Consider the following 5,093-nt stretch of genomic DNA (forward strand, 5'->3'; position numbering starts at 1 on the left):
CTTCAAAGGGGGAATGGGGGGCTCTAGCACAAGCCTGTGGGGACACCAATTATTTTCTGGCTCAGCCTTCGCCTGGAGCTGAGGGGAAGCACCTGGATGCAAATCTCTAAGCCAGTCCCTTGTCATTCTGAATTGCCCTCCAGGTATGGAATGGCTGCTCTGCTCCTCCAGGAAGATCCAAAAGACTTCAGCAGGGCCACTTCCTAGCTTCTCTGGGACTTCTCTGGCTAGAACACAACAGACCTGCTGCTTGTTAACCCCCAATAGCTCTTTGCTCCCAGACTTTCAGACGGTCCCAAGCCTCTGATGGCAAAGGTCCTGGTTACAGTTGTTTCACAATCTCAAAGAAGAAGAAATCTGCCTCCCTCTCTTATTCCCAAACCCAGATAGGATATAGCCAGCTTTACCCATCAGCAGTATGGGCTAGCTACAAATAAGGGAAAAATTTAATTTACCCAATAAGTTTGCCAACAAGTATTTCTTTAGATTAACGAGCTGGCAAATCTAATCACTAGATAGCACAGAAGAAACTGGGAAATATCACTAATCATGTGGAAGCTGAAAGAATGACAACTTGACACTTTTGGAAACAGAAAAAAACTTTTTTTTTTAAAAACCCCATCAAACTCCGCAACATCTGTCCCCTTCCCCCCACCAGTACAATAAACTCCAAAGTATAGATCAAAACTCCCCAACAACAATCAGCAACATCATCTGTCCCCTTCCCCCCACCAGTACAATAAACTCCAAAGTATAGATCAAAAATCCCCAACAACAATCTAAATCCCGTTTGAAGTAGATCTTCAAGGCCCGAAAACATGTGTTCAATATCGCCAGAATCTGGTCACTCTGGGTTCAGTATCTCCTTTGCTTCAGTATTGGCTTATAGGTTGCCTGAAAAGGTAAAATGTTACAGCATAAGTGAAAGATATGTGTCCTTTTAATATACTGGAAAAACCATCCATAAACTGCAATATTTTTTGGGGGGTGTTTGTATATTTTAATCCAGCTATTCATTCTCTTCTGCCTATAAATCTCGTTTCTACCTATAAATCTCTTTTCTGCTTATAAATCCCTTTTTTAATCTAAAAATCTCTTTTCTATTATAAATCACTTTATTATAAATCTCTTTTCTACCTATAAATTGCTTTTCTTCCTATAAATCTCTTTTCTACCTATAAACATTTCTACTACAAATCTATCTTTTCACTTATCTATCCATCATTATCTTTTTAACTATGCATCAAGTGTATCTATTCAATCTATTTGTGTATCCTATCTATCCCATCCATCCATCACCAGTTTTCTATGTATCTAGTCTATTGGTCTATTTGTCCACGCATCCATTCTCATATTCACATACTACTCCCTTTGCTGTCAGGATCCAACTGGGTTGTTGTGGCGAGATCATCACCTTTAAGTCAGAAAAGTTTGGGTGTTCTCCGGCGCGTCACAATGAGCATCACACAATGAGGTCTCCATGGCCAAGGTAAGCAAGGAAACTGCTCATCAGATGAGGATTGTGCCAGGCTTTATGCGGAGGTTTTCTTTTAAAAATATTTTTTAGGAAACCTTTTTATTTTAGAAAACATATGAAGGGGAAAGTTTTCAACACTGAGCCTTGTGAAACCTGCTGTTCCAACATTCCCCCTCCTTCCTTCCACCTCCTTCCCTAGATGACCGGTAATTACATGTTAAATATGTGAAAATAAATGATAAATCCAATGTATATAAAAATATTTATGCAATTATCTTGCTTATGCAGAGATTTTCTTCCTACTTCTTTTTTTTGTTGAATAAGTAGTAAAAGCAATAGTAATAATACTAGGAATAGGAGTTACACTACTAGTAGTAGAAATAGTAGTAATAGTAATAGTAAAGTAATAGTAATAGTAATAGTAAAGTAATAGTAATAGTAATAGTAAAGGTAGTATTACAAATAATAGTAGTAGTGGTAGTAGAAGGAGTATTAATAGGAATAAGAGCAATGATAGTAGTAGTAGCAGGAGGAAGAGAACTAGAAGGAATGGGAGTAGTATGAATAGTAACAGTAATAAGAGTGGGAGTAATTGTAGTAGTTGTTGGAAGAGTAATAGTAGTAATCTTAAGAGTGATACTAATAGGGGTAGGAAGAGGAGTAATAGTAGAAGTAGTAGTAATAATAATAGGTGTAAGAGTACGAGTAATAATAGTAGTAGTAAGAATAGTATCTGACATTTACACAGTGCTTCACCATCTCCAAAGTAATATAGACCATGTTTTCTCTGATGCTACCCCTAAGGCTCAGACCCACCCTTATGGGAACAGCCAGACTCTCCCATCCTTGAGCCAGGGAGATGCATGTCCTGTTATTTAGGGTTCAGTACCTGTGTTCCAGGCTTCAGGGAAGAAACAAGATCTTTCACCATTTAGGCTTCCGATATCGTTACCCCACCAACCACAAAGAGGATCTGCAGTGGATGGTCACCGGGATGAGGTCGGCTCACCTGTAACATTCACCATAACAAGGATGGGGTCAGCCATCAGACAAGCATGTCAGGTTAATATATGACTCATTAATGATCAAATAAAGATCTTACGTTAGGACATAATGTTCGTAGATTTTCAGCTGTGGAATCAGAACTTTAGAACTAGAAATGTAGTCTCCTTGTGGTCGTGGAGCTCAAGTATCTCATTTAACATGTGAGGAAACTGACGCTCAGGGAGTTTAAGTGATAATAAAAAGTCATGCAGGTAAGAAATAATCAGCACAGCAAAATTCCACTTGTTTAATGTTACTTTATTACAGTGTCTTTCCCGTATCCCATCCCACCACCTTTTTTTTTTTTTTTTTTTTTAAGAATTAATATGTTTAGCTATAGGTTAAAAGATTGAAGTATGGAAATATACACACACATATATGCACACACATACACACATATGTAATGAACACTTAGAGTTAACATGATAGTATAAACAGGATCTGTTTGACTCTTGTCTCTGCCTTTTACAACCTGTATGCGCTGGGACAATATACTAAATATACTTAACCACCCTGAGTCTCAGTAACTTTCTCTGTAAAATATGGAAGCAGAAACCCTGAAATATTCCCGCCAGCTCAAAATCCACGATGCTGTGACTCTACTTGAAACCAAATATTTCTCAAAGGCTTATTCTCGGTGGAGCAAAAATGATTGTACCATTCCCATTTTACAGATGAGGAAATTGAGGCAAACACAGATTAAGTGACTTGCCCAGAGTCCTACAGTTGGTGTTTGAAATCAGGTGCTGATTCAAGTGTGGTCCAACAGTGTTATCCACTGTACCAGCCAGCTGCCAATAATTTTAGAAAAGGTCTTCATCTATATGTAACTGAATTCAACAAGCATTTATGAAACCTCTAATATGAGCAAGTCATCTTGTTTCTGGGAACCAGGCATAGGATGATGAAAAAGAAAATAGTTTCTGAACTCAAAGAATCTGCTTTTGATTGTTTGTTTGTTTGTAAAGGTAGGCTCTCTATTTCCCAGATTATTTGTACTTCTAGTACATATAGGGTTAGTCAGCAACCTGGCCCTACCTTCAACCCCTTATTAACACTGACTGCAGGAGGGAAACTGAAGATAGATTATCTCTATATAGCTGCTTTACCTTCATGAACATGCTAAATCCCAGTTTATGTAGATCACTGAGGTCCGAAGACATGCCTTCAATATCACCAGCATCTGGTCACAAGTGGTTCAGTATCTCCTCTGCTTTAGCAGTGGCTTATAGGATGCCTGAAAAGGTAAAATGTTACAGCATAAGTGAAAGATATGTGTCCATTTGATCTACTGGAATAACCATCCACAAACTGGAATTTTTTGCGGGTGGGGGAAGAGGGAAGGAAAGAGAAGTCAAATATTTCCCAAGCCAGATAGAAAGCAACCATTTTAGCTTCTATAATATTGAAGAATAAAATATAATAGTTTAATACTGACCTGAAGGCAGTCTCAATCTTTGACAGGAGCACTTGGTATGATGCTGATGAGGACCAGAAAGGATCTCTTTTTCCAGTAATTTATTTACTGATTTACCTAACCCTCCATTGACTCAATCATTATCTATGTATATTTAATGCAGCTATTCATTCTCTTCTGCCTATAAACCCCTTTTCTACCTATAAATCTCTTGTCTAATTAAAAATCACTTTTTTTATCTAATAATCTGTTTTCTACTTATAAATCGCTTTAATTACTATAAATCTTTTCTACTTATAAATTGCTTTTCTTCCTATAAATCTCTTTTCTACCTATGAATCGCTTTTCTTCCTATAAATCTCTTTTCTGCCTATGAATCGCTTTTCTACTTATAAATCTCTTTTCTACCTATATATCACTTTTCTTCCTATAAATCTCTATTCTACCTATAAACTTTTCTACTATAAATCTATCTTTTCACTTATCTATTCATCATTATCTTTTTAACTATGCATCAAGTGTATCTATTCAATCTATTTGTCTATACTATCTATCCCATCCATCCATCACCAGTTTTCTATGTATCTAGTCTAATAGTCTATTTGTCCACTCATCCATTCTTCTATACACACATCCTACTCCCTTTGCTTTCAGGATCCAACTGGGTTGTTGTGGCGAGATCATCACCTTTAAGTCAGAAAACCTTGGGTGTTCTCAGGCATGTCACAATGAACTAGAGCATGTCACAATGGGCATCACCCAATGAGGTCTCCATGGCTAAGGTAAGCAAGGCAACTGCTCATCAGATGAGGATTTTGCTCAGGCTGTATGCAGAGGTTTTCTTTTAAAAATATTTTTTAGGAAACCTTTTTATTTAAAAAACATATGAAATGGCAAGTTTTCAACACTGAGCCTTGCTAAACCTCCTGTTCCAACATTCCCCCTCCTTCCTTCCACCTCCTAGCCTGGGTGACCTGTAATTACATGTTAAATATGTGAAAATATATGATAAATCCAATGTATATAAAAATATTTATACAATTATCTTGCTTATGCAGAGATTTTCTTCCTACTTTTTTTTGTTGACATCATTTTCCGCAATAATATGTAAACTTTGAGGGCAAGACCATTTTTTTTAATTCATTTTTCCAAATT

At 37.0% G+C, this 5,093-nt stretch overlaps 1 long non-coding RNA gene across 1 annotated transcript; it reads right to left on the reverse strand.

Moving 5' to 3' along the window:
- Positions 1-581: 581 nt before the first annotated feature.
- LOC141560886 (uncharacterized) lies at positions 582-4,644 on the reverse strand. Its single transcript, XR_012487867.1, has 4 exons — positions 3,960-4,644; positions 3,631-3,758; positions 2,367-2,486; positions 582-894 (listed from the first exon to the last, which is right to left on the reverse strand). It is a non-coding gene; the product is annotated as an uncharacterized LOC141560886 (long non-coding RNA).
- Between the last annotated feature and the right edge of the window lie 449 nt (positions 4,645-5,093).

The sequence above is a fragment of the Sminthopsis crassicaudata genome, chromosome 3 (genome assembly GCF_048593235.1).
Source record: "Sminthopsis crassicaudata isolate SCR6 chromosome 3, ASM4859323v1, whole genome shotgun sequence".
In the NCBI taxonomy this organism is placed as follows: Eukaryota; Metazoa; Chordata; class Mammalia; order Dasyuromorphia; family Dasyuridae; genus Sminthopsis; species Sminthopsis crassicaudata.